This window comes from Adiantum capillus-veneris, chromosome 2 (assembly GCF_014529385.1).
Source record: "Adiantum capillus-veneris isolate H3 chromosome 2, ASM1452938v2, whole genome shotgun sequence".
Lineage (NCBI taxonomy): Eukaryota > Viridiplantae > Streptophyta > Polypodiopsida > Polypodiales > Pteridaceae > Adiantum > Adiantum capillus-veneris.
The window spans coordinates 2,305,937-2,333,575 of record NC_140932.1 but is presented as its reverse complement, the minus strand read 5'-3'; the positions used below and the strand labels follow the sequence as shown (position 1 = coordinate 2,333,575).

At 41.7% G+C, this 27,639-nt stretch overlaps 1 protein-coding gene across 4 annotated transcripts in view; it reads left to right on the top strand.

The window, feature by feature from the left end:
• LOC147462280 (uncharacterized) overlaps positions 1–26,691 on the top strand; it is a 65,891-nt gene extending 39,200 nt beyond the window's left edge. Inside the window, exons 3-4 of one of the 4 annotated variants that reach the window (XR_015184342.1) lie at positions 6,673–6,739; positions 26,462–26,691. The gene's annotated coding sequence lies outside the window, so the exon portion shown is untranslated. Of the gene's footprint in view, positions 1–6,672; positions 6,740–21,428; positions 21,472–26,290; positions 26,404–26,461 lie in introns of those variants that run through there. The other 3 variants (XR_015184341.1, XR_015184343.1, XR_015184345.1) reach the window with 3 other exon arrangements.
• Positions 26,692–27,639: the final 948 nt, after the last annotated feature.

The following is a 27,639-nucleotide window of genomic DNA, read 5'->3' as shown; positions in this document are numbered from 1 at the left end:
TTCAAGGTGTCCTTGGTATGACAGAGAGTTTAGATGGTGTTTTGGTCCAAGCTTTTGGCTTTTGAGGCATGTGGTGTAGCTTGGGTACCCATGTCTATCTATGATTCTCTTGTAACAAACCTTTTGGGACCCAATACTGCCTGACTCCGTGCATGTATTCTTGTGGAGGTAAATTTTTGCTGTATTGGCATAGGTTGGCTTATCCCCTTGAGTGGACATGACACTTTCATTAGTTGTATTCATCTTGGGTATTGAAGACTTTCTTTTCACTTATCCTTGTTGTAAGCAAAAGGTATCTGCATTTATCCACCTTTAAGTGAGAGTTCCAACTTGTTAGTTTGCCAGTTTTGTACTGCATTGTACGTGACAATCCACGGGACTCCTAACACCATATCTTCATTCATGTGTTTATCTGGAAGGCATATAAAATGGTGTGGACAAGAGAATCGATTGACTAGCAAATTTAAGTTAATTGCACCTAGGGTAGGTGTTAAATTCTTGTTGCACCCTTCCACCTTGGTATGACAAGCTTTAAATGGCTACATAGTGGCTTTCTTATATGTTGAATAGCATACAACATTAATCCTTGTGCCTGTATCAGTGAGAGCTTTAATTTTGTACCGATTTTTTAACTTTACAATGATACAAAGGTCCATCCCATCTAGCCATTCATCATCTGTTTCCACTTCATCTTTCGCAAAAGCCTGTGTAAATTAAATAGTATTCAATTGTAGTGTATTAAGTGGAATTGGTTCCAAAGGAAGCTTCATTGCAGCTTTTCTTTTCAGTATTCGGATCCGTGCTTCTTTTTGAGCATTGTCAATAACCTATTGTCGCTTCATTCTATGTTCCTTTTCTAAATCAAAGTCATTAGAAGTTAGCAGTGTTTTGTTAGATTCATTGGTTGCATCATAATAGTGATGAAAAACTTGCTAGGCCATTAACACTAGGTTGGTAACCTAACAGGACATAAAAGTGTCCTTTCAGGGTTTTGAAAAAAACCTCCAAAACCATAGTACATCCACTCATTTTGTAAAATCCTTTCATGAGGTTATAGTTCAAGGACTACTACACATGGAAAAAAAAAGAAACTTGTAAAATTTCTCATCTTTTGGTCACACTAAGCCTCCAAAGTTGATGGACCAGTGCATTTTCATCAAAACAGTAATTTCTTACGTTTTGTTGCATAAAAATAAGATTAGGGATTTTTGTAGGACTTGAGATAAATTCCCTAGTTAACTTCAATGGGTTGGTGATCAGAATGTATGATTGCTTCTCACTCACTATTTTTTGTTTTGCCAAAATAAATAGGTACAAAAAAGTTGAATTTTTACCATTCTGCAAACCTATCATCAAAGTTTCTATAGCCACGCTCAATACAAATAATATATGCATGTTTTCTTAGTTCCCTATTGTCCTTTATGTTCATAAGGAGCCATGGAGAATGTCAAAAGAATAATACATCTCTTACCAAGGGGAATCTTGGGGACAAAGATGAAGTGCTAAATACAACAAACATGAAAAAACTGGGTTCAACATTATGAGTTGTAGAATCCCATAGAAACTATTCAATATCTAGCGAAATTTGATCCTTATGATTAGATATGGTTACTACCTACAAAATGTATGTAGTTGTCACAAGAAACTAACAATATTGAAAAAGCTATACTTGATATACTAGAATGTTTCGTTTTCTTCTATAATTGAAAAAATCAACCATCGTTGTATACTATGAAAAATAGGGTATTAGGTGCCCCAAAACTCAAGGAATATTAGCTTTATGTTACAATATGCGACATAGAAAATAAAAAATGCATTTGGATATCATGAAATCCACCAAAAAAATCATAGAAGGGCTAAAATTGGCTAAAAAACCGGATTTGACAATTTTTGTAATTTGGTCATAACTTACAATTTTAATATTTATTTCTCCCTAGAAGCATCAGGACATGTTGAGGACTACTAAAGATAGTTATCTAGCATTATAGTCCTCACAAAAATGAATTCTAGAGTGGTATAGTTGCAAAAAGTTCAAGAAAGCCAAAAACAGGACCCATTTTTTCACACAGTTTAGGTTGTGAAATGTTGTGCAAGGACAAGGTTAAAGATGGAATTGATATTCCAAAAAAATGTCGAGTTTTTTTCAGCTCATGAGACAAATTTCTAGATAGATAGCACCTCAAATTACATTCTGAAACTCTTGACATAATTCAAGGAAAATGGTCACTTAACAGGACATAAAAGTGTCCCATTACCAACCTAGTGTTAAGAGGTTGGGTGGTTATTGATCGTCTTCTTTCAACTGCACAATGATCACCATGTGGATAGGGATTCTGTCGTACCCCTCTTCATCGGAGAATTTCATAGGTATAGACTTATTGACACATACATTCATTGTAGCCAGTATCTGAGTCAAATCAAATGGATAAAACAAATGTTCTAAAATGACTCTAGGATGTAGGTTGCATCATCACACTCTCAATCTAGAATGTAGTCTTCTCTTTTTAAGCTTCCTTGTTTTGAAGCTCCATACATCCAGATAGGAGTATCTTTGTTCAACCATGTTGGAGGTTTAGATTCAATTAATGAGACAAAAATAGAATCTTTCAAAATATGAGGAATCTCATGGCGTGCTATATATCAATAGAAAGATCTTGAAGAGTAGATTCTAACTGCCAAATCTCCGCCAAGTTCAAAGCTGATTTGCAAAAAATTTATTGCATGCCCGTTTTGGACATGAGAGAGAAAGTCAAACTCCTTATAAGGCCCCTTTGTGAGTCCAAATTTTTCCTAATGGTCAACCAAGAGAGGAAATACCTTTTGCTTGTCTCTCCGGCTATCCCACTTGTTTCTTGAGCCAAAAGGTTTTAATCCTATAGGAATTTAATGAGAAATATAGCCTTACAACCAATTGATAATTTCTACAATGGAGTATTCACCATTAAAGATAGAGAGATGGAAACCACACTTTTGGGAGAGTCATTGGAGTGAGGGCCAAATGGGTTGAGTAGTGAATCACCATTTTAAATGTATACAACCCAAGTGATGCCAAAGGAAGGGCCAAATTATTGGTTGATCTTAGAGACTTTTTAATAGAGGAAGATTGGTGCATGATGGGAGACTTCAATGTGGTTGGTCTAGAATAAATAAGACAAGTCTACCTAGCCTTCAATGATGGGAGAATTCAATGTGGTTGGTCTAGCCTTTTGGTAGGGTTTGAATAAAATAAATGGGCACTACCTTGCAGTATGCTAACACAAATTCCAGACTTGACAGGTACTACTATTGCTGCCTTTGGTAGTAGATATGGGTGTCAATTATTCCCAAAGGTTTTTAGACCTCTTTCCCACTAGGATCAAGCTGAAAAGGTCCAAGGGGGACAAGCAACTCTTCCCAGAAGGAAAAGAAAAGAAACTCATTACTGGGGAGCATCTATTTAAGCCATTATTCAAAAAACATAATTAAGGTAACATTCATCAAACTAGAAAAAGATATCCAGGAGGAGGCCTAGGATATACTTTCTTGAAAGGTACGACCATCAATAAAAAAAAGAGGGCCTAAGATGGATGTGCTAACTCATAAAAAGCAAGAAGGCATTGAAACAATCATGGATGACTTACAAAATATCATTGAGAACCCAGATAAAATAGCTAATCTGATGCTTGAGCATCTGAGATAAATAATAGGGCAGCCAGATGATCATTCAAATGTGGTCAAAAAATCAAGAGTACTTAGTAGTGTCAGTAGAGAAAACATAAGCTAATCTCCTAGAAAAAACAATCACTAAAGCAGAATGTTTAATTGCGCTATCGACCATGGCCAAGGAAAAGTCACTAGGATGGGATGAAATGAATACAAAATTATTCAAGGAATTTTGGAAAACATGAAAACCTCCAATCACTTGCTTGGGTAGTGTTTGGTCGATACGGACGCATACAAGTGTATGCACACCAAACTCGGTGGACACTCTATTTTTTTGGAAAAAACCCTATAATTCAGCCGAAGATGAGTTGTAATCATGATGAGATTAGACCATACCCTTTTTTATTTTCTCTGAGTCTACCCCTTATAATAGATGGCCATGGGAAAGCCCCCTAACTTTTAAAGTCAAAACCCTTAGTTTTAAAGGGGAGATTATCATTAGGTAGAAGAAGAAGAAAACGTGCACTGTGGAAGCTTCTTGTGACTACAACTTGTAATCATCTTTTCTCCTGAATGGGTAATCAGAATTCTATTCCGAATAGCACATTGAGTTCCTTGTCTCTTGCTCTACAATCTAAGTGTAATCATTTCCAATCCTGCTGTGGTTCATGACGTACCATTTGTGAGCTAAATGCATTGATTTGGGAGTTAAATGGTTCTTTTGTGATGTTTTGACCATGGATAAGTGTTTCTATGCTTAAGGTGGATCTTTCCAAGTACTTCTGTTTCAGTTTTTTGCACATTTTTTTGTAATGGATCGTGATTTATGTACCTTCCCAGATGGTGACAGAACTTGGTAGGATTAAGCCCATAGGTGTTGTGATACCTCTCCTTATGTTTCGTGACATTCCGGATTCGTTTGGATACTGAAAAGGCGGGATTATGTTGAGTGTTGAGAATGGACGCATACTGATTGTCTGACTAGGAAGTGGTTGATTTTCTTTTGTCATAAGAACAAGTAGTCCTTACGGTTCAGTTTGATAAGATTGACACTCTCGTTAAGTCTCCGTGCCCCACCCCGAGTTTCTTCCTTGCATATTGAAATTATGTTAGTACAAAAGAGCTATGTTGCAGACGTCCGTCGCCGCGACCCGCTTACATTGGCGCTGTTGCCAGGGAAACCGATCCTTAGGTAGTGAGTGACTCAGTGTAAAAAATAAAAAAATAAAAAAAAATCTCCCTTCAAGCTTTTGATAATCGTTTCGCTTACCGATAGACAGTGAAGCAGCTAGACGTAGGTTTAGTGCTTAATAGAGATTGGAGTCCGAGACTAGCCAGTGCTATTCCTTAAGAGAAAAGAAAGCTGTGAGTGAAGTACAAGATAGTATTTCGTTCTTTGATTTTTCACATGCTTGGAAAGGGTTGTTCCACCACACACATTGTTGTTATTTCTATACTGTTAAGTTCAATTATGTTTGCATATTCATTTCAGTTGTAGAAGTAGGTTAGGTAACAAATTACACCATCATTTGTGGCCAAAAGGATCGAGGGAAAAACTGCCAAAAACCTTATTTTGGTGTTCAAGACCATAACTCGGAAAAATTGAAGAAGTGATGGTCAGAGCTTCAAAATTGGACCAAACCGAGTAAAACTTTCAAGAAGGGGATAAAAACACTTGTTGAAAAAGACTGTGCAAAAACCTGTCAAAACTCATGCCAAACATGGATCATGATCCATGTACCTTTTTGGCAAAATGTGCTAAAACTATTTCCTTTGCTTAGGACAGGCTCTCAGGCATCAGAACCTTGAGTTTGGTGAGAAAAAGAGGACTAGAAGGCCATAAAAATCAAAAGATTGGAGTGAGCAAACCAAAACCTTGGAAAAAAGGAAAAACAAGGGAAAGATGAACTTTTATTTGTCCAAATCCAAAAAGGGATGAGAATTGGGACCAACTAGAAGCAAGGAATCCACATAATCAAATTTCATACCCAGGTGCTTCCCAACATGGATCACGATCCATGTTCCAGGTAGACATCTGACATCAAGATTTGACCAGTGTACTCCTGATTACTAGTTGAACAACTTTTCCAAAAGGAGCCATAGGCAAAAAGTGAAAAAAGCTGGTCAAAATACCAAAAAAGAAGTGGTTTGCAAAAAACCGCAAAACAGACATAAAACTCTTCTTTTCACTTGGAAAAAACTTACCAAATCCAAAAAGACTTGGGGAATAGCATCATCATACCTTGTGTGATCAACTCACAAAGAGTCAGTCCAAAATCTTGCCAAACATGGATCACGATCCATGTACCTTTTTGGAAGGTTGAGCTGATAAAAGACAAGCAAGGAATTGATAACAATTGGAGCACTTTCTCCCAAAGGACCCTTATCAGGAAATTTCAAAGAGAGAGAAAAAGGTGGCAAAAATCAGGTCAAGGGGGGAAACCACTGACATAAACCCTAAAATTGACTTTTGTATGTCCTAAAAAGCTTTAAAGCATTCAAAAACCATATAGTCAGCATCACTAGGCCAAGGATTAGTTGTGGGACAAAATTCAGTGTATTTTGACACAAAGGAACATGGATCATGATCCATGTTCCCCTGACACAAATTGACACCAAACTAGTACCATAGCTAGAGGGTATCACAGAGAGTCTAGTGTTCCTTCCAGAGTTGAAATTGGATGCAAGAAACCGTAGTGACAAACTCAACTTAGCCTCCAATCCAGAGATTCATTTCTAAAAATTTTGATACCATAAGATCTCTTAATCATGCTAAAGCTGATGGTATCAACAAAAATTCAAATGGCTTTCCAACATGGATCGCGATCCATGCACCTCTGAGCCAGAACAAAAACAGAAACTTACCACACAAGGAGCTAGGCCATAGCAACCATGTGCTGCTTTCAAAATTGAAATTGGATCAAAATTGTTGAGGTTGTGTAGGGAAGTGTGTCCTAAGTTTTGTCAAAAAAAAAGCAAGAACTAACAAGAATAGCTGTAAGCTTATAGCTATCAAGCACATTTTGACAGATTGCAGGTACTAGAAGATACTACCCAGCAAGCAGGAGAAAACGGGAGATTCAAACTATTTAATGAGGTAACTCGGTTTGGATTTTTCTTGTTACCAATTCTTCATGAATCTATGATCAGGAAGATTGTACCAGAATAGGAACCACAACATCTTTGATCAAGGGAGTAATCATTCAACGGAAGAAAGTGTGAAGTAGAGACCACTACCGCCTTTGGAACCCATTTTAGAGGAGAGTTTCTCTGACACTTTGTCTAAGAGATCATACGGCCTCATGACTGAAGATTCTAACAAGTCAAACCCTAAGGGAACAGCTTCGATGGGTGCAGGTCCTTCTCAGTCTACATCTGATGTGAAGTTATTGTATTAGAAGTTTCAATATGACAATGTGCTTAAAGCCAAAATCTATAAGGATGGAATGGACCGTTACTGTGTTAAGTTGGAAAATAAGCCTAGCGAGTTCAGAGACCTTGTAGATGTTGATTATGATGCGGATATATATTTTGACCAAGAGGGAATGATGTACCTAGTGGTTCATAACCCTTATATTGTGGATAAATGGGGTATGACTGGCACCAAGGACAAAGTAGATAATGAACCGGCCGATGCACCACCCAAAATGGAGAAACAATCACGCGGTACGCAGATGCACCAATGAGACAAAGCACCTTAACAAGGACAACACATATGTGGGGCTTTATAAGTTCGATAATGGAGAACAAACACTCTATTACGGATGTGACGAGCCCCGCATCAAAGAATTAACAGGAAAAAAAAAATTGTATATTTACACATACACAGAGGGTAGAAGTATTTAGGTGGTCATCATGGACAAGTATGGCCAAAAGGACTCCCCAATGGATCAAAAGGAGTTAGAGAGATATACATATTTTGGAGGACCACTCCACCAATACTATGTAAATCCGGAAGCTGAAAAAACCACGACTACTCACATCAGACTTGAGACTGTATGTGAGAGTCCCTTGAGAACCAGAGTGGAGGTGTAACATTTAATGGCCTAAAATCTTATGTGTAGCGGAATTTAGCATGAACATAGTGGGCATTTCATTAGAATAGATTCCTAATGAGAATTACAAGAGTGCTTGGGTGGAGAGAGCAACAAAAAGCATAACACCTAGTTAGATAGCATCGACAATACTTTCAAAAGAGAGAGCAATTAAGCTATTGACAACAGTTGAGGACCGGATTTGCATGGAGCCGGTCCCCCCTCCAAAAGGCTTTGTATTATGGTTTCTCCCATCAAGAGAGACATTGTACAATACAATTCTTTGTGTTCCTTCAAGACTAGCTAGTGCAATGAAGATGGAAGAAACCATAATACAAAGCCTTTTGGAGGGGGGACCGGCTCCATGCAAATCCGGTCCTCAACTGTTGTCAATAGCTTAATTGCTCTCTCTTTTGAAAGTATTGTCGATGCTATCTAACTAGGTGTTATGCTTTTTGTTGCTCTCTCCACCCAAGCACTCTTGTAATTCTCATTAGGAATCTATTCTAATGAAATGCCCACTATGTTCATGCTAAATTCCGCTACACATAAGATTTTAGGCCATTAAATGTTACATTGGTATCAGAGCTCAAGGTTTCTCTTTTCTTGCTCAAGAAGGGAGGTCCTCAAGCTAGCTACAAATGGTTGGTATTATTAATTGCCTGTGAATAAGTAGAATAGGGATTTTTCAGCCTTGCAGTGCGCCTGCCTTTGTGCAGTTAACGGGGCATCACCGTCGAGAGCTATGGTCTTAATAGTGGAGTCCTACGGGGCTTGCCTACGGCTTAACCACTATTGAGCTATTAGAAGCTTGACAGGAGCCGGTGCTGTTTTGGTGTCGAAAGACCCTCTCTTCTATTCCTTGCAATTAATGGTATTCGAGCCGCGGGTACAGTAGCTTGAGTGCTTTTTCTAAAGGGGTAAAGAGGAGTAGCAACTAGGGCTTGAAGTGCCAAAGTACACCTAAAAAGTTTACACCTAAAAGTTGTTAGAATGGCTGACAATATTAAAGAGAGTGAAATTAATGTTGATAACTTTGATTTTGCTCATGAGCAAGCTACTAATGATGCTTCAATGCTTGTTAATTATCTTGTTTCTAGGCTTCAACAAGCCATGGGCAATCCATCTCTCCAAAGTGAAGTGCAACGGCAGCTCCGTGCTCACGGGATTCTCCAAGCTCATCACCATGACGAGAGAACACCTAGGAAGCCTCCTTGTGAGACTACCAAAAGAGGTCTCTCTCCGATTCGGGAAGAAGAAGAGAATCCATATGAAGGGCTCAAGAACTTACTTCTTGATGATGCATCTCCTTCCCAAAGGAGAACTCAAGAGCATCCACCGAAGGAACGAGAAAGAAGCGAGTCTCCCGCCACCTCGGCGGAGATGGCTCCACGAAGACGGCGGGCTAAACGCTCTCCATCACCACCAAAGCGGAGAAGACCATCACACTCTTCTCCACGCCATAATTCAAAGAGGGATGATAAAAAGCAAGAGAAGAAAAAGGCGAGAAAGAGGACACCCTCTTCTCCATCTTCTTCATCCTCTTCCTCTTATGAAAGCTATGGTGAAGACGACAAAGATCAAGACAAGAAAAAGGCAAGAAAGAGGTCACCCTCTTCTCCACCTTCTTCAAATTCTTCATCTTCTGAAGAAAGTGATGGTGCAACTTTTGAACCATCAAAAAGAAGAGGCCATAGGAAATCCTATGCCGCATGGAAGAGGTCGTCCAAGCTGAAGAAAGTCAAAGAGGGAGGGAAGAGCATCTCTTTCCTTACCTATGATGGCACCTTTGGTGCTACAGACAAAGTTTTGGCCTTTATCCAGCAATTCGATGCGGCGTTTGGAGATGAGGGCTTCACGGAGTCCTCTAAGCTACGCCATGTAGCTATGCACTTTCAAAAGTCCGCCAGACAATGGTGGTCTAGCCTACGAGCCAACGGTGAAGCTCCACGAACATGGAAGGCTTTAAGAGCTTCCATTATGAAGCAGTTTTTGGCCACCGATGCCAAAGACAAAGTACTCACCGAATGGCGAAGCTTAAAGCTCTCTCCCGATGAATCCATCCACAAATATGTAGACAAGTTTTGGGACCTACAACTCAAAGCCACTATCTTCAAAAAGTTGGATTTTGGAGAGCAAAAGCAACAATTTTGTGCGGGCTTAACCGAAGAAATGGCGGAGTATGTCAACTCCCAAAGGCCACGTACCATATCGGCGGTAATACACCATACTATGGTGGCCTCGCGAATCAATTTCCAAACGGGGGGTAAAAGAAATAATAAGCCCCCAAAAAACAAGGGTTCCAATGAGCCTAAGGGGAAGGACAATGTCCAAAAGTCTCCTAAGGGCAATTCCAACAAAGCTAAAGAGAAGGGAGTTTACAAAGGAAAGAATAAACTCTCTCCTGAAGAGCTTGAGCGTTATCGTAAAGATAACCGGTGTTTCAAGTGCGGTGAACGAGGGCATGCGTACCGCGCTTGTCCCCAAAAGAACAACCGCCAAGATCCTCCTAGAGCTTCTTTGGTTGAAATCCAAGAGGAGGAGATTCATCAAACTCACCACAAAGGATCTCCTCTATGCCATGCTTGGGGAAAGGTAAGAGAACATGATGCTTTTATTCTCTTTGACCCTGGTTCTACTCACAATTTCATATCTATGGAGTTAGCCACCAAGCTAGGCATACAATCCTACGAGATGGGAGATATCCTACCCGCAGACAGTGCCTTCAAGGGGCAAGAAGCTTCAGTCACTCCCTTAATCGGGAAATTGAGGCTTCATGTCCAAGGCTATGTGGACAAAGAGGAATTCTTTATCTCTCCTCTCAAGCATGAGGATGTAATCCTAGGGGCACCATGGTTTGACCGCCTGGCTGCCCATGTTAAATTTCCTGAAAGGAGAATCTCCTTTAAGTTCAGGGAAAAGGACATGTATATAGATGCTAGGGAGATGGATAACACCATCCCCATTGTACATACACCAGCTTTCAACAAGTCAATAAAGAGCTCTATTTCCGTGTACATGATTTTTGTTAAAGATTCTCAAAATGAACCTAATGCTTTAGCAAAAGAAAATAAAAGCAACCAAAAGGAATTAGAGTTATCCAATTTTCTCAAGGGGTTTCAAGATGTCTTTATTGACGACATCCCTTGTGAGCTACCTCCTAAACGAGGTAATGACGACCATGCAATTGAACTTCTTCCAGGAAGTTCACCGCCTAACAAACCTCCTTATAGAGTTTCTCAAGCTCAACAAGAGGAGATTATGCGGCAAGTGCATGACTTAGTTGAGAAGGGCATGGTTAGGCCTAGCTCATCTCCATTTTGCTCACCTGTGCTATTAGTGCAAAAGAAAGACGGCACATATCGTATGTGTGTCGACTATAGAGCACTAAATAGGATCACTATCAAGAATAGGTTTCCCGTTCCACGGGTAGAAGACCTATTTGATAAGCTACAAGGATCGACCTACTTCAGTAGGATTGACCTAAAAAGTGGCTACCATCAAATAAGGATAGTTGATCAAGACATTGTAAAGACCGCATTTCGTACTACATTTGGTCTTTACGAATACATTGTCATGCCTTTTGGCTTGACTAATGCACCAGCCACATTCAACCGCTTGATGGAGAAGCTGTTCAGGCCTCATCGAACCTTCACTGGAGTGTTCTTTGATGATATTATCATCTACTCTAATTCATTGGAGGAACACAAGCAACACCTCCAGGTAATATTTCAAGTTTTAAGAGAGAATAAACTTTATGTTAATCGAAAGAAAAGTGAATTTTTCTTGCAAGAGATTCAATATTTAGGTCACATTATCTCTAGAGATGGAATCCAAATGGATCCATCCAAGTTAGAGGTAATAAAAGGATGGCCTAAACCAAGGAATCTTCATGAACTAAGAAGCTTTATAGGTATGTGTGCATACTATAGACGCTTCATAGAAAAGTTCTCACAAATTGCGGGACCATTACATGACCTAACAAAGAAAAATGTTAGGTATACGTGGTATGCTAAGGAGAACAATGCTTTCGAAAAGCTTAAAGAAAAGCTTATCTCTCAACCTGTGCTTACACTACCGGATCTCTCAAAACCATTTGAGGTCCAATGTGATGCTTGTGGTGATTGCCTTGGGGCTGTTCTGCTCCAAGAAGGGCACGCCATAGGCTATGAGAGTCGAAGGCTCGACCCTGTTGAGCAAGCTCTATGCATATACGAAAAATAACTCCTTGCAGTTCTACATGCCTTAGACTCATGGAAGCACTATTTATTGGGGACTCCTTTCATTCTGTGAACGGATCACCAAAGTCTTAAGTACTTCATGACGCAGACCAAGCTCTCCGACAAACAAATGAGGTGGGCAAATTTCCTTTCGCAATTTCATTTTCATATTGCTCAGATTGCTGGCAAGCATAATCAAGTAGCCGATGCACTCTCAAGACGCCCGAGAGTGAATGCGGTTTCCATAGCAACTCACAATGATCTATCTTTAATGATAGATGAGTATGCTATTGATCCCGATTTTAGAGATGTGATTTCAGCCCTTGCATTAGGGAAGAAAGAAGAACCATTTACTTTACAAGATGGTTATCTTCTCTATGGCAATAGACTATGCGTTACTAACTCACTACGTGAGAAAGTAATGTATGAATCTCATGCTCCCCCATATGCAGGGCATAGAGGGATTCAGTCTACCCTAAAGGGAATTGAAACATATTTCTATTGTCCTACCATGAAAGTGAACATACACGAGTATGTTTCCAAATGTGTGGTATGTCAAAAGACAAAATTTGATAGAGGGAAGCAACTTGGATTGCTTCAACCCTTGCCAATCCCTAATTCATCGTGGGAGAGCATATCCATGAATTTTATCTTTGGATTGCCTAAGTCTATCCATGGGAATACGGGAATATGGACGATAGTAGACAGGTTTAGTAAACAAGCTCATTTTATACCTGTCAAAAAGACTATCAAAGCCCATCAAATGGCAACCCTCTTCATTTCACAAATTTTCAAGTACCATGGCTTGCCAATGTCCATAGTGTCGGGTAGAGATCCTAGAATGACCAGTAATTTCTGGAAGGGTCTCTTTGAGAATTTAGGAACAAGGCTAAACTTCTCTTCGGCCTATCACCCACAAACTGATGGCCAAAGTGAAATAGCTAACCTAACTATTCTTGATCTACTAAAAGCCTATGTAACGGAAGTAGATCAAAGATCCCAATGGGAGAAGTACTTACCCTTAGTAGAGTATGCTTACAATAACACTGTACATACTTCTACAGGAAAAGCACCTTTCGAGGTAATTGAGGGAAGATCAAAAAGTCCCTTGCTACTTAAGGTACATGGGAAGATCTTCGCTGCAGATGAGTATAGCCGAGACCTACAAGAATCTTTCCAAAAGATTAAGGAGGCTATCTCTATCTCACAGCAAAGGCAAAAGGCTGCTGCTGACAAGCACAGAAGAGCCCAAGCCTTTAAAGAAAACGATTGGGTCTTGTTAAAGTTTCCTAAGGCTCGATTAAGGCACACGACGGGCAAGAATCCTACGGGCCACCAAAAGTACTATGCTAAACTAGCAAAAAGGTATTATGGTCCCTTCCAGATTCTTAGGCCAATCAATGAGATGGCCTATCAACTTAAGTTGCCCAATCATTGGCTCATACACAATGCTTTTCATGTGAGCCTCTTAAAGCCTTACAAAGGAGAGCCACCTCAAGAACCAACTATTGAAGACCCACCGGAGATCGAGGACCACGAGGAGGTGCTGCAGCCCGAGTCCATTCTCCGACATGAAGACAAGGTATTAAGAGGCGGTAAGACTATCCGACGATATCTTATTAAGTTTAAGAATTATCCTTTTGAAGATGCTAGATGGATGCAAGGCATACAATTAAAGGATAACCTAAACCTTGTCAATGCTTACAATGCTTCCCAAGAGTAAGCAAATGTACAAAATGTTAAAAATGAACAAAATTTTTTGTCTTATAAGACTCTCTTTTTCTTTATTTGTGCACAAAAATGAAGTAGTATGCATGCTTAGATCAAGTTTGCGGGGACGACGTCTCCCAAACACCAAAGTAGAGCTTGTCACTATACTATGGAAGACTGATAGGACTAATGTGCAGACATGCTTGCGGCAGCCTCAGGCTCTCAAGCGCCAAATGGACTAGTCATCCATTATGGAATGATGTCGTAGGGTAACATAGGGATCCTCTACCCGCTAAGAAAAGGACTCATGCATATGCTTTATCTTCTCTACACCATAGTCGAGGACGACTATGATTTCAAGAGAAAGGTAATGTCATAATAATCAATATCTAATTCTCCTAAATGATTTTCTCATATTAAACTGATCATTTAATGTGGGGAAGTGCCAAGGGAGAAAAAGCTAGAATATTGGTTAAGTTAGCAGACCGGCCACAGTAGGGATCCAAAGGAGGGAAAATAGGGATCCAAAGGGGGGGCCATCTGCAAAAGAGCCATGTGAAACAATGGGCCAAAAAGACCCTAAGGTTCAGCCCATTAAGACTTCCAAAATGCTAAGGTTCCAAAATTCAAAGGTTGTGTCCAAAGGTCAACCCTAGGGAAAATTGGATGCTTAGTGTGTGCCCAAAAAGTCTTTCTACATCCCTACATGGGAGGGGGCGAGCCCCAAAGCTAGGGGATGAGAGAGAAAGCCACACACACACACACAGGCTCCCTTTACACAAAGGGAATGAGGGACACATGTCAGCTCCCTAGGCCAGATGCCCACAAGGTGTGCCCAATTCCTATTGGAAGACCCTTGAAGTGGACCAATGAGAATTAAGCTAGAGTAAATCTAGTTTAATTAATTTAAAAAACATTTAATAAAAGAAACCAATGAGAATTAAGTCTCCTAGAAGACTATTGGGCAGTCTCCCAAGGGGTCCAATGAGCATTCAGGAGCCCCATGGCTTGCCTGATTCCTATTGGCCAGGAGGCAAAGGGGTCCAATGAGAGTTTAGTTTAATTATTTAATTACCTAAAGCTCTCACAAAAGGGGAAAGGGGGACACATGTCTAAAGGCTATCACTTATGCTGCTTAATCCCTATTGGCTTGACCTGGGGAGGTCCAATGAGGCAAAAGCCAGACTTATTTAGCAGCTAGGGCTCGCCCAAGAGAGAGGGGGGCTGATTTTTGCTTGGCATTCACACACACACTCTCACACTTGACCATGTGTGAAGGGAAAATACTCTATCTCCTCCCAAGGTTTAATGGAGAGCTCATCACCTACTCCAAGCTTGTGAGATAGAAGCCTACATCAACACTCTCTTGGCATGTGGATGCAAATCCAACCAAGAGCCAAGCTTCAATGCATGCTCATCTTCTCTACCAAGCTAATTACTAAGCTAAGCTATGCTAATATGAGTGATTATGTGAGGAGATGTACTTCTTTCTCGTAAGATACTTCTTTTTCCTCTCAATCTACTCTCATACCCTGCTAGCTCTCACCATCTTCGAAGGTGTGTGAGGTCTTGGGTCTGAGAACGGGGATAATTCAAGTTGTGTTTGATTAAGTGTTTTGCTTGGTGTATGAAGCTTCCATCTTCATTGCACTAGCTAGTCTTGAAGGAACACAAAGAATTGTATTGTACAATGTCTCTCTTGATGGGAGAAACCATAATACAAAGCCTTTTGGAGGGGGGACCGGCTCCATGCAAATCCGGTCCTCAACTGTTGTCAATAGCTTAATTGCTCTCTCTTTTGAAAGTATTGTCGATGCTATCTAACTAGGTGTTATGCTTTTTGTTGCTCTCTCCACCCAAGCACTCTTGTAATTCTCATTAGGAATCTATTCTAATGAAATGCCCACTATGTTCATGCTAAATTCCGCTACACATAAGATTTTAGGCCATTAAATGTTACAGGAGGATTCGTATGGACATGAAAGAGTTCCAAGAACATAACCCTTAGGGTCGACGGGCAACTAGGGCTTCCATGAACACACATAGGGGCATCTTTGTTCTTGAATTCACTTACAACACTGGAATCCCTCCTACTATCACAGGAGATCAACTTGATGAATGAAGAACGGATAGGATACCACGATTAGTACCAAGAGGAGATTACGAACCAAGCGAAGCCATCCCAGGGGGACCAGGAGTTGTTAGAATGGTTGCAGAGGCTAGGCGTATGCGACCATCTCAGGTGGCAAAATGCTTACCCAAAAAGTATAATGGATATGGCGATCCGTATGCCCATGTTTCAGTCTTCCAACAAGTATTGAGAGCAGAACAGGTAACTAATTTCCACACTCAATATGAAGGATTTGGGTTGACATTAGAAGGCACTACACTGACTTGGTTTCAACCATTAAACCACTTAGAATTCCCAAGTATTGAGCAACTTCTCCGAGAATTCAAGAAAGGAGCTCGCTGCTGTTGTGTATTCCTCGCTGCGCCATCGAACCTCCCCCCCCCCCCCACCCCCCAGTGCTGCCTTGTACTCCTGCTGGCTGCCTCCCCCCTCCCGCCTGACCTCAGCTCCGCTGCCCCCCCTCACGCTGTCCCTGTCCCAGCCCGTCCGTCCGCCCTCAGTCCGAGCTGCCACCGCCCGCTGCCCTATCCCCTACGCTTGTTTCACTGCCTGCCCGCTTGCCTCAGCCCGCTATCCCCCCCCCGCCTCGGCTTGTTCGCCCGCCCGTTTGGTTCCTTCTCCTGGGAAACTCCCCGAAGGTCGGCACTTTCGGCACCTGTTTCAATCCCTTGGAGCAGTGTTTGGCGCGCCCAACTACAGCACGCTCCTGTCGTCCCCTTCTTTCGCCACAACAATAGACACAGATGGAGGCTCTAGCTTCGCCACAGAAGGACTCGCCAGAAGCCCCCTCGCCCGACCCTGCTGAGCCCACCATTTGACTTGCTCTCTCACCTACAGAGCAAGCGAGCCTTACCGTAGAGGTAGAGCGATTGCAGGCGACCTCGGTCATCTGCAAGATTCTCGGCACCCGACCTAGCAGAAGAGAGCTGCGAGACCTTCTCTAGGCCCGCCTTCTCGCAGAGGTGGGCAAGATCTTGGATGTCCAGATTCTTGGACGGGGTTACTATCAGATCGAGTTTGAGTCCTCCGAGATGGCGTCCAAGGCCATAGCTATGAGTCCACTGGCCATCTGAGCATCACGTGCCCACTTTTGACAGTGGTGACATGGTTTTGACCCAGGTTCGGATGTTCTAGTAGAGGAGACACACATCCCCATCTCAGTCCGCTTTCCGGGTTTACGGAGGGAGTACCTACCACTTCTTTCCAAGATCGGTTCCGCCATTGGGACTGTCCTGGAGACACCTCGTACAGCAGCATCAGTAGCTGCCAAGGTGGCTGGAATTCCCTCAGTTCGAGTTTTGGTCAGAGATACCCACACGCTCCCAAAGGTTATGCTTTTACCTCGGGTGAGTGGGGGTTGGTTTCGACAGAATGTAGAGTACTCGGGCCTCCCAAACCAGTGCTTCATTTGCCGACAGATGGGCCATCTATAGCGAAGTCCTGTCCACGGAGGAGGCCACGACCTGCACCACAGCCTTAGCCCCAGCTTGCCAGGGCTGGCCCGCAGCCACAGTTAGCGGCACAACGTACAAATGCAGAGCCACCCTCAAATTCTGGGGCTCCAGTGGAGGAGGGGTGGCAGCTGGCCCGTGGCCGTCGACGCGAGGGGCCAGAGCGTCAGCCTAGCACTCAGAGTGGCCCTCATGTGCCTACTCAGGAGCAGTGGGTTCCCACGGGGAATCGTTTTGGTACTCTTGAGTAGGAGGAGATCCCTATGCCAGCCCCCACCTACGCTTCTCCCTCGATAGCCGCTCCCCCCCCAGAGTTCCCCCCCTCTTCCTCATCCTCCCCGCCTTCTCCTCCCATCTCCTCTCCACCTCGCCCCTCTACCTCTGTGGCCCCATCCCGCCCCTCTTCTCGTTCACTCTCCCCAGCTCCTTCTCCCCCCCCCTCTTGCTCCAGTTTCACAGTCGGCTCAGGAGACTAGTCCCTCTCCGGGGGCTAGGAGATCTCTTGGCAGCGCCTTTGCCACGAGTCGCCTAGAAAGAGAGGTTCAGCCCTTCTTACGGCCCCCTTTGCAGATTCAGACATCCTCCCTTGCAGCTATCCCTCATGGGCTGACGAGCATTGACATCCGACGCTGCTGGGACTTCTTTGAGTACGGGTTCACTTGTTTTCTCGGCGATTCCGCAGCAGACCATGAGGCAGCCTGCTTCAGGGTCCATGTTTTGTTCCTTGCCGCCGCTAGGGGGACAGAGGCCTTGGACTCAGCAGATGGTTTCTCCTTCCCCCTCTGTGGTAAGGCCGAGACAGAGTGGTCCCTCGACTCAGTGGTGGGATGGTTGCATACACAGGTTTTAGAGTTCTCTCACCACATGGGAAAACTTGGAGTTACAGATATGATGCAGACTTTGTGGCCATTGGCCAAGTTTGCAGTGACACCCCCAGACTCAACAGGATGTAGGCACTTTGTGGTGTACTTCTTTGCTGATATGCAGTGTTTGCCTTGCTATGTATACATTCATTAGGACTCGTGGACAAAGGAGGTTGCGTTAGGCATGGCTCGCTCTGCTTGGGCTTATGCTAGGCACTCACTACAGTCACGCCTATCTAGAGGACGCTCAGATGAGGATTACTGCCCATCCAAGCATGCCTCGAAGATAGCCCGTCTTGCAGCTGCGGCAGCATCTGGTTTCTCTCGCTCCACATGAGGATCGTCTCATGGAACGTGCAAGAACTAGGTGGGCCCCAGTTTCAGCGACAGCGGGACCGATTGCGTCAGGAGCTTCAGCGTTGCCTTGTGGAAGGAGAGATTGATCTCCTTATGATTCAGGAGCACCATTTGTGTGAGAGCCGCATTTGGCAATGTGGTCAGATTTTGCGTGGATGTTATGATACCTTTTGGTCAGCTGCTTTTGGACCTGGAGGCATCCAGGGTGGGGTATGTATGACTATTGTGGACTTATTGCAGCAGGCCATTGTGGGCAAAGGGATTATTGTGCCAGGCAGGGCTCAGTGGATTACTATGCAGGTTCAGGGTGGTCTTGTGGGCTTCCTGAACATCTATGCGCCCAATGTGGCGAGTGCTCGTGCAGAGTTTTGGTCACAGATTTTTGAGTCCTTGCCGCAGGCCGATCATTGGTGTATGGGAGGGGACTTCAACATGCTGGAGGACCCTTCTGACAGGATTGGTGGCATCCATGCTACTGTGCATGGAGTCGAGCAGGGATCTTGGGAGAGGTTTTGTATGACTTTGAGGGTCTCGGATACATGGCAGCACTCTGGTCTTGTGAGGCCCCCAGACAGTCTTGCCTTCTCTAGATCGGACCCCAGAGTGGGAGGAGTGAATCTATCGCGAATAGATCGCTTCTACTCTAGTGACCACTTCAGTGACTTGGGACGTTCAGTGGGCATCCTGGCAGGGACTTCCTTCTCGGACCATGCACCAGTGATCCTCACGGTGGCAGACAGACAGAGGATTGGGAGCACGATTCTTCGCATCCCAGAGAGGGTCTTGTTGGACTCAACACTCAGAGAGAGGGTAGAGGCTCTCTGGATGGAGGGCACGGACAACCAGGTTTCACCTGCAGACAGAGTGGTCTTAGGCCTAGCTCAACTTAGCCACCTTTTTCTTTAGGAGTCTCTAGCTCGCCGGGCTGGAGCGAGAGAGGCGGAGCAGCGTCTCAGACGAGGCATTTCTTCACTAGAGAGGATGCAAGAGCAGCATCCAGACAGTCCATGGTTGGAGGAGCAGTTACAGCAGGCTCGACAGGAGCTTGCTAGCATAGAGGACAGGCGTCATGAGTTTCCCTTTCACCGACAGGCATCTCAGTGGACTCAGGTGGGTGACAGAGTGGGTGACAGAGTGGGTGACAGAGTGACTGGTGATTTTTTTGAGACAGTGGGACCTCGGCACTCGCATGCCAAGGTCATTCAGTTGAGGAGGCCCGATGGGTCAGTTGCTTGTGATCCCGAGGATATGCGTGCAGTTGCTACTGACTTTTACCGTGAGTTACTGTCGGTACTCAGCCTCTGTCAGAGCGGCAGGATGCATGTAGGGAGCAGGTTTGGGCACAGATGCCATGTCTTGTGATAGAGGAGATGCTCCAGAGGCTAGAGATGCCACTTTGGCCTGAGAAGCTGCACACGACTCTTAGGTCCCTCCCTCGTGGTAGCTGTCGAGGTGAGGATGGGTTGACTCCCAGCTTTTTCTTGGAGTATTGGAACCTGCTTGGCCCAGATCTTTGTAGTGCTTATCAGTACATTCTGCACACAGGAGTGATGCCTGACAGCATGAGTGAGGGCCTGATCTACCTCATTCCCAAGGAGGGTGGCTCCTTGGATGAGATTCGACAGTGGCGCCCCATCACCATCCTCAACTCAACCTACAAAATTCTTGTCAAGGCTCTGAGTTAGAGGATTCAGCCACTTTTAGAGAGCCTTATACATGGGACTCAGACAGGTTTTGCTAAGGAATGCAGTATCCTTGACAACATCTTTACTTTTTGGGAGGCTTCTGCCCTGGCACGACTCCGTGGTGAGGACCTTGTGATTCTTCTTTTTGATTTTGAGAAGGCATACGACCGAGTTGATTGGGACTTTCTAGAGGGCACTCTCCACAGGATGGGCTTCTCAGATGCTTGGATCAGAGGGGTGTCAGCTTTGTACAGACACAATCAGGTGCTTTTGGCAGTAGGGAGAGGTGAGCGCTTCATGCTCACATGTTTGGTCAGACAGGGTTGTCCTATTGCCCCCTTTCTCTTTCTGTTCTATCCAAAGGCGATGAGTAGATTTTTGGTGTCACGGCAGGTTGGTCTTCGAGGCTTGGCACTCCCTATTCGGGAAGAGGAGCTACTAGACGCTGAGTTTGCCGATGACTCAGCCTTGTACTTAGATGGCCAGGAGGCTAATCTTCACAGATGTGAGCAGGCTTTGGAGACCTTCTGTTGTGCATCGGGCGCACTGATCAACTGGAGAAAGATAGTGGCTTTCTCGGTTGGTAGTGCTCCTGTGCCAGATTGGATGCTAGGAGAGGGTTTCAGGTGGATTCCCCTAGGGACTGCAATTTGGTACTTGGGTTGTCAGGTTGGTTTGGACTGGTCTCCTGAGTAGCAGATTGCTCCTCTTCTCCTGTCCATCAGGAGAAAGATGTTATATTGGAGCTCATCACGACTCTCACTTGCTGGTAGAGTAGTAGTTTCCAACCAGGTGCTGTTGGCGACTATGTGGTACATCACTTCCTGTTGGATCTTCTTGAGTTCTTGTATCAGCCAGGTAGAGAGGCTGATCAAGAACTTCCTTTGGTCAGTACGTGACACTCAGATGGCCCGAGCCAAGGTGGACCCACAATTTTGAGTATGACAGGAAAAAAATATTTGTCAAGATAGTGCCAAATTCTGACATGTCCACCTTGCATGTTTCATAATTCTTGTCCAACGTGAATTGAACCTTCAAGTGCTTGGGGTTTTTCTTATGATGAGGCTTTACACTAGTAAAACTAAGTTGCTTTTATGTGCAATACATTACTATGAGTTTCACATGAAGACAAAAACAAATAGAAAAAAAAAATCATGAATAATTTGAACATGGATCTCAGATGTAAAGAAGACTTTGAGGGTCATTTTGGACTTCAAAAGGCCAGAAATGGAAAGTCATCATAAAAAGAATAGCTAAAAATAGGAAATTTTTATTTTAAATTGCATTTTATTGCTTAGCTTAGATGGGTATTAAATGCTGGCAATGTTTTTGTAGATATCATCGAAGCTTGCATACATCTCTTGTATACCTATAGAGGGGATGTTCAAGAAATTTTAATTATGTTGTTATTTCTATACTGTTAAGTTCAATTATATTTGCATATTCATTTCAGTTGTAGAAGTAGGTTAGGTAACAAATTACACCATCATTTGTGGCCAAAAGGATCGAGGGAAATACTGCCAAAAACCTTATTTTGGTGTTCAAGACCATAACTCGGAAAAATTGAAGAAGTGATGGTCAGAGCTTCAAAATTGGACCAAACCGAGTAAAACTTTCAAGAAGGGGATAAAAACACTTGTTGAAAAAGACTGTGCAAAAACCTGTCAAAACTCATGCCAAACATGGATCATGATCCATGTACCTTTTTGGCAAAATGTGCTAAAACTATTTCCTTTGCTTAGGACAGGCTCTCAGGCATCAGAACCTTGAGTTTGGTGAGAAAAAGAGGACTAGAAGGCCATAAAAATCAAAAGATTGGAGTGAGCAGACCAAAACCTTGGAGAAAAGGAAAAACAAGGGAAAGCTGAACTTTTATTTGTCCAAATCCAAAAAGGGATGAGAATTGGGACCAACTAGAAGCAAGGAATCCACATAACCAAATTTCATACCCAGGTGCTTCCCAACATGGATCGCGATCCATGTTCCAGGTAGACATCTGACATCAAGATTTGACCAGTGTACTCTGATTACTAGTTGAACAACTTTTCCAAAAGGAGCCATAGACAAAAAGTGTAAAAAGAGGTCTCATAAAACCCATACCCAATTGGGTTTCCTGCTCCCAATTGAAACAATGGTGTCCAATCTCAATCATCACAGTAGTATACAGTCACTCCTCAGGTTATTTCCGTGACACTTTCCCCATTGCTTGATGAGACTATAACTCTTCATCAACAAAGAAAGGTCAGTATATGACAACTTTTCTTGCAGCAATGGTCAAAATTGAGTACGCAACCTTCTCCATATACTTCTCCAACTTGATCTTGAAAAGATTATGGTCGTATTTCTTGGGTATACATTGAAGAGGTTATGAAATATTTAAGATTTGGAACTTGGATGTGTCAGAATGTACACACTCTAGGAACACAAAACAGTTTTGAACTCCTCTTTAACCACAAAATAGTGGGATGCCTCAAAGGAAAGAGATGTATTAAATAAGGCTACCCTCTTTCCCTGCTATTGTTTGCAATTGCTTCACATCCCTTAGCTTCCCTTGAGAAAGGGGAAATTCAAGGACTTTCAACTTATAGAGCAACTCTTTGTTGATGACTCTTTGTTGTTTTTCAAAGCCAAACCCCGAATACTAAAAAAGGTGTTAAAGATTGTACAAATTTTTTCCACATCTTTAAGATCAAAAGGTAACATCAAGAAGTCAAGACTCATATCTCTATCAAAAAGTGCCTCCTTTGAACCTTTTGAATGGTTGGGAGAAATTGTCTCTAAAGGTATGATTGTTTATTAGCTTGGGGCCCCACTAGACGTAGGAATCTTTGGTAATAGAAAAATATAGTGGGTCATGGAAAAATTTTCAATCAAGATGAGAAGGTGCAAATATATGTATTCCTTCCCTTCCATAATAGAGTGAAGGAAGTCAATTTGTTCATGATCACATACCTGTCCTTTTACTCTCCAATCTTGAAAATGGCTAAATACAGTTGTTGGAAGGAGTTCCTCAAACCAATCAAAATATTCTTTTGGAATAACTACACAAAAGATTTGACACCTTGGCAACATGGAAAATGAGAGTGGGTTGCTAGGTCAAAAATACAGAGGGGATTGAAATTCTCATCTTGATAGTACTTGCAAAGGACCAATGTGTCAAGTTTGTCATGGCATTAATCAAGGTCATGCATGGGCCATAATGGCTTAGGATATGATTTACAATAAGAAGCCCTAATCCAAAGGAGGCTCATGGAAACAAGTTAAAATATGCGACAAACTACTAGCTCTAAGCTAGCTAAGCATTAACCTAGGAGGTAGCATGTGTGAGCTAATAAGGAAATGTACCAAGGCAACTGTTGCAATGGAATGGGAAGACACAACTAGATACTTCAAAAAATTTATCATACATTGGTCCCCTTGGCTCTCTAAAGTTGGATGTGGTTGCTTGAACACATTTTGGACGGAAATAGCCAAAAAAATCTACAATAGAAGTAGTTCATTTGACACAATTCTGGGATAGAAATTGCCTTGCCTCAAAAGAAGCATATTAGCTAGCTCCACACTTCAACCTTAACACTAGGTTGGTAATGGGACACTTTTATGTCCTGTTAAGTGACCATTTTCCTTGAATTACGTCAAGAGTTTCAAAATGGATTTTGAGGTGCTATCTATCTAGAAAGTTGTCTCATGAGCTGAAAAAAACTCGACGTTCTTTTGGAATATCAATTCCATTTTTCACATTGTCCTTGCACAACATTTCACAACCTAAACTGTGTGAAAAAACGGGTCCTGTTTTTGGCTTTTTTCAACTTTTTGCAACTATACCACTCTAGAATTCATGTTTGTGAGGTCTATGGCCCAGATCCTTGAAATATCCCTGGTTGATGCTTCTAGCGAGAAATAAATATTAAAGTTGTAAGTTATGACCAAATTACAAAAATTGTCAAATCCTGTTTTTTAGCCAATTTTAGCTCTTTTATGATTTTTTTTGGTGGATTTCATAATATCCAAATGCATTTTTGATTTTCTATGTCGCATATTGTAACATAAAGCTAATATTCCTTGAGTTTTTAGGCACCTAATACCCTATTTTTCATAGTACACAATAATGGTTGATTTGTTCAATTAGAGAAGAAAACGAAACATTCTAGTATATCAAGTATAGCTTTTTCAATATTGTTAGTTTCTTGTGACAATTACATGCATTTTGTAGGTAGTAACCATAGTCATAAGGATCAAATTTGGCTAGATATTGAATGGTTTCTATGGGATTCTACAACTCATAATGTTGAACCAAGTTTTTTCATGTTTGCTGTATTTAACACTTCATCTTTGTCCCCAAGATCCCCCTTGGTAAGAAATGTATTATTCTTTTGACATGCTCCATGGCTCCTTATGAACATAAAGGACAATATGGAACTAAGAAAACATGCATATATTATTTGTATTGAGCGTGGCTATAGAATCTTTGATGATAGGTTTGCAAAATGGTAAAAATTCAACTTTTTTGTATCTATTCATTTTGGCAAAACAAAAAATAGTGAGTAAGAAGAAATCATATGTTTTGATCACCAACCCATTGAATTTAACTAGGGAATTTATCTCAAGTCCTACAAAAATCTCTAATCTTATTTTTATGCAACAAAACGTAAGAAATGACTGTTTTGATGAAAATGCACTGGTCCATCAACTTTGGAGGCTTGGTGTGACCAAAAGATGAGAAATTTTACAAGTTTCTCATTTTTTATATGTGTAGTAGGCCTTGAACTATAACCTCATGGAAGGGTTTTACAAAAGGTGGATCTACTATGGTTTTCGAGGTTTTTTTCAAAACCCTTAAAGGACATTTTTATGTCCTGTTAGGTTACCAACCTAGTGTTAATGAAAATGAAAGGCTAGTGTGTAGCAAAATACTACAAGGGTTAAGAAATGATGATATGCTAGCCAATGAGATTCAATTAGATTGGAATGCACGGCATTGGCTTGTAAGTAAAAAAATTATCATTCCACAAATAAGGGAAACATATATCAAGCTAATGTTCAAAGTGGATTGGTTTTCTCAACTTAATAAGAAATAACAAGTACAATGGGTAGAGGCAAAGTGGGTAAATAACATTTGGAGTCCTAGCTAGCCTAGCCCAATGAAGGTCTTCCTATGAAAAGTACTCTAGGGCGTTATTCCAACTAGAATCAAGAACAAATCCATGGGGGATTGACATGGATGTGTAGAGTCAAGATGTAAAGCTGCAATTGAAGATCCCATCCATCTCTTCAAAGAGTGCCCATCCACAAGAGGTTTGAAGGGTAAAATTTGCAAATGGGTACAACAAACTTGGAATATTTTTTTACAAGAATGATCTAGTCATAGGAGTGAAGTCATTTAAGAATCAAGCTTCTCTTGGTAAAACACAAATTGTCTGCTACTAATATCTTGAATAAGTATGAGAGACAAGGAACCATCGAGTATTTGAGAGGAGCCTAGTGGTGACCCATTTCTTAGAGATCATACAAGAAACTAGGAAATATACCTTTTAGTATAGAAAAAGACAAGGACCCTAAAGAGTGGAAGAAAAATTTGAATAACATCAAGAACTTGGAGGCAACTCATAGGAGGTATCTATCTCCCAGTCAAAATGTAGAAATGCCTCAAAGAATTATAACATAATCCTCTAGGGGAGGGGTTTTTCATTTTTTGACTAAATAAACCTTTTTGTACTATTGGACCCTCAGGCATAGGAAGTGCTTGAGGTCGGTTATACTTTCATCTTAGAGTTAATATAACACTCCACCCACAATTTTGAGTATGACAGGAAAAAAATATTTGTCAAGATAGTGCCAAATTCTGACATGTCCACCTTGCATGTTTCATAATTCTTGTCTAACGTGAATTGAACCTTCAAGTGCTTGGGGTTTTACTTATGATGAGGCTTTACACTAGTAAAACTAAGTTTCTTTTATGTGCAATACATTACTATGAGTTTCACATGAAGACAAAAACAAACAGAAAAAAAAATTCATGAATAATTTGAACATGGATCCAAGATGTAAAGAAGACTTTGAGGGTCATTTTGGACTTCAAAAGGCCAGAAATGGAAAGTCATCATAAAAAGAATAGCTAAAAATAGGAAATTTTTATTTTAAATTGCATTTTATTGCTTAACTTAGATGGGTATTAAATGCTGGCAATGTTTTTGTAGATATCATCGAAGCTTGCATACATCTCTTGTATACCTATAGAGGGGATGTTCAAGAAATTTTGACCCCACTTCAAAATGGTTTAAGTGTAGCCTACATTGGTTCTCGTTTATTTAAATTGCATTTTATTGCTTAACTTTGATGGGTACTAAATGCTGGCAATGTTTTTGTAGATATCATCGAAGCTTGCAGACATCCCTTGCATACCTGTAGAGGGAATGTTCAAGAAATTTTGACCCAACTTCAAAATGATTTAAGTGTAGCCTACATTGGTTCTTGTTGATTGACATAACACCTTCATCATCAAACAAAAACAGGTTTCTACAAGTTTATCAAAACTTCTTGTATTTAACTGTTTGTTTGAGTCTCAAGTTTAGAGATAAATTTCGTGCTTTGAGGATCAGTTTTCAGCACAATCAACCAACCCTTTAATTTACCAATGGAAATGAAAGGAAAAGGCAAATCCTCTTTCACCTAGTGCACTTATAGTACTTTCAGCTTCAGCTAAATATATAAGGTTGCACTTCCTAATCCGTCAAAACCTCTGACAATCAGCTTTAAGATTTGGAGGATATAACAAGGCTCCATCATCCCCAAAAAATAGAGTTGCACTTGTGAGGCCTATCATTAGCCACATATATAATATCTTGTCAAACTTAGTTACATATCAGTAAAGAAAAGCAAGGTGAGATCTCGCAATTCCTTGTGAGACAGAGAGAGAGGACATTGTCAAAATGTAGCATGAACCTAGCCTTATTATTTCACCAAATGATCAAAGGGACCTAAATGTGATCAAAATCAAATAAGGTTGGCTTTTAAATGAGTGTGGAACCCAATTTGGAGGAAAAACAAAATAAAGGCAAGGGATCGATGAAGAAAGAGCAAATGAACCAATCAACATTCAAAGCACCTTTGCCCAAACGCCACTAAAGCTTGCTTGTAAGCCAAAAAGAATAGAAAGTAAGCACTCTCTATGTGTGTGTGTGTGTGTGTGTGTGTGTGTGTGTGTGTGCACAACTGTGTTTAGTTACCTTTTCCAAGACTTTTCCTTTCTTCTAGGAATTCCTCCTAGTCAATCACATGAGATTGGGATAGAGATTGAGAGTGCATATAGCAAAGTGAAATTTGTTGTGCACAAATTTTTAAGAAGTATGCATGCTTAGGATCATGTTTGTGGCCACAACGTCTCCCTAACACCAAATAGAACTTGTCACTCTACTTTGGAGGTATGATATGGACTAAAGAGCATACATGCTTGCAGCAAACAATGTCTCTCTAGTACCAAGTAGACTATTCATCCACTCTGGAATAATGGCGTAAGGTAGAAAGGGATTCTTTACCCACTATGAAA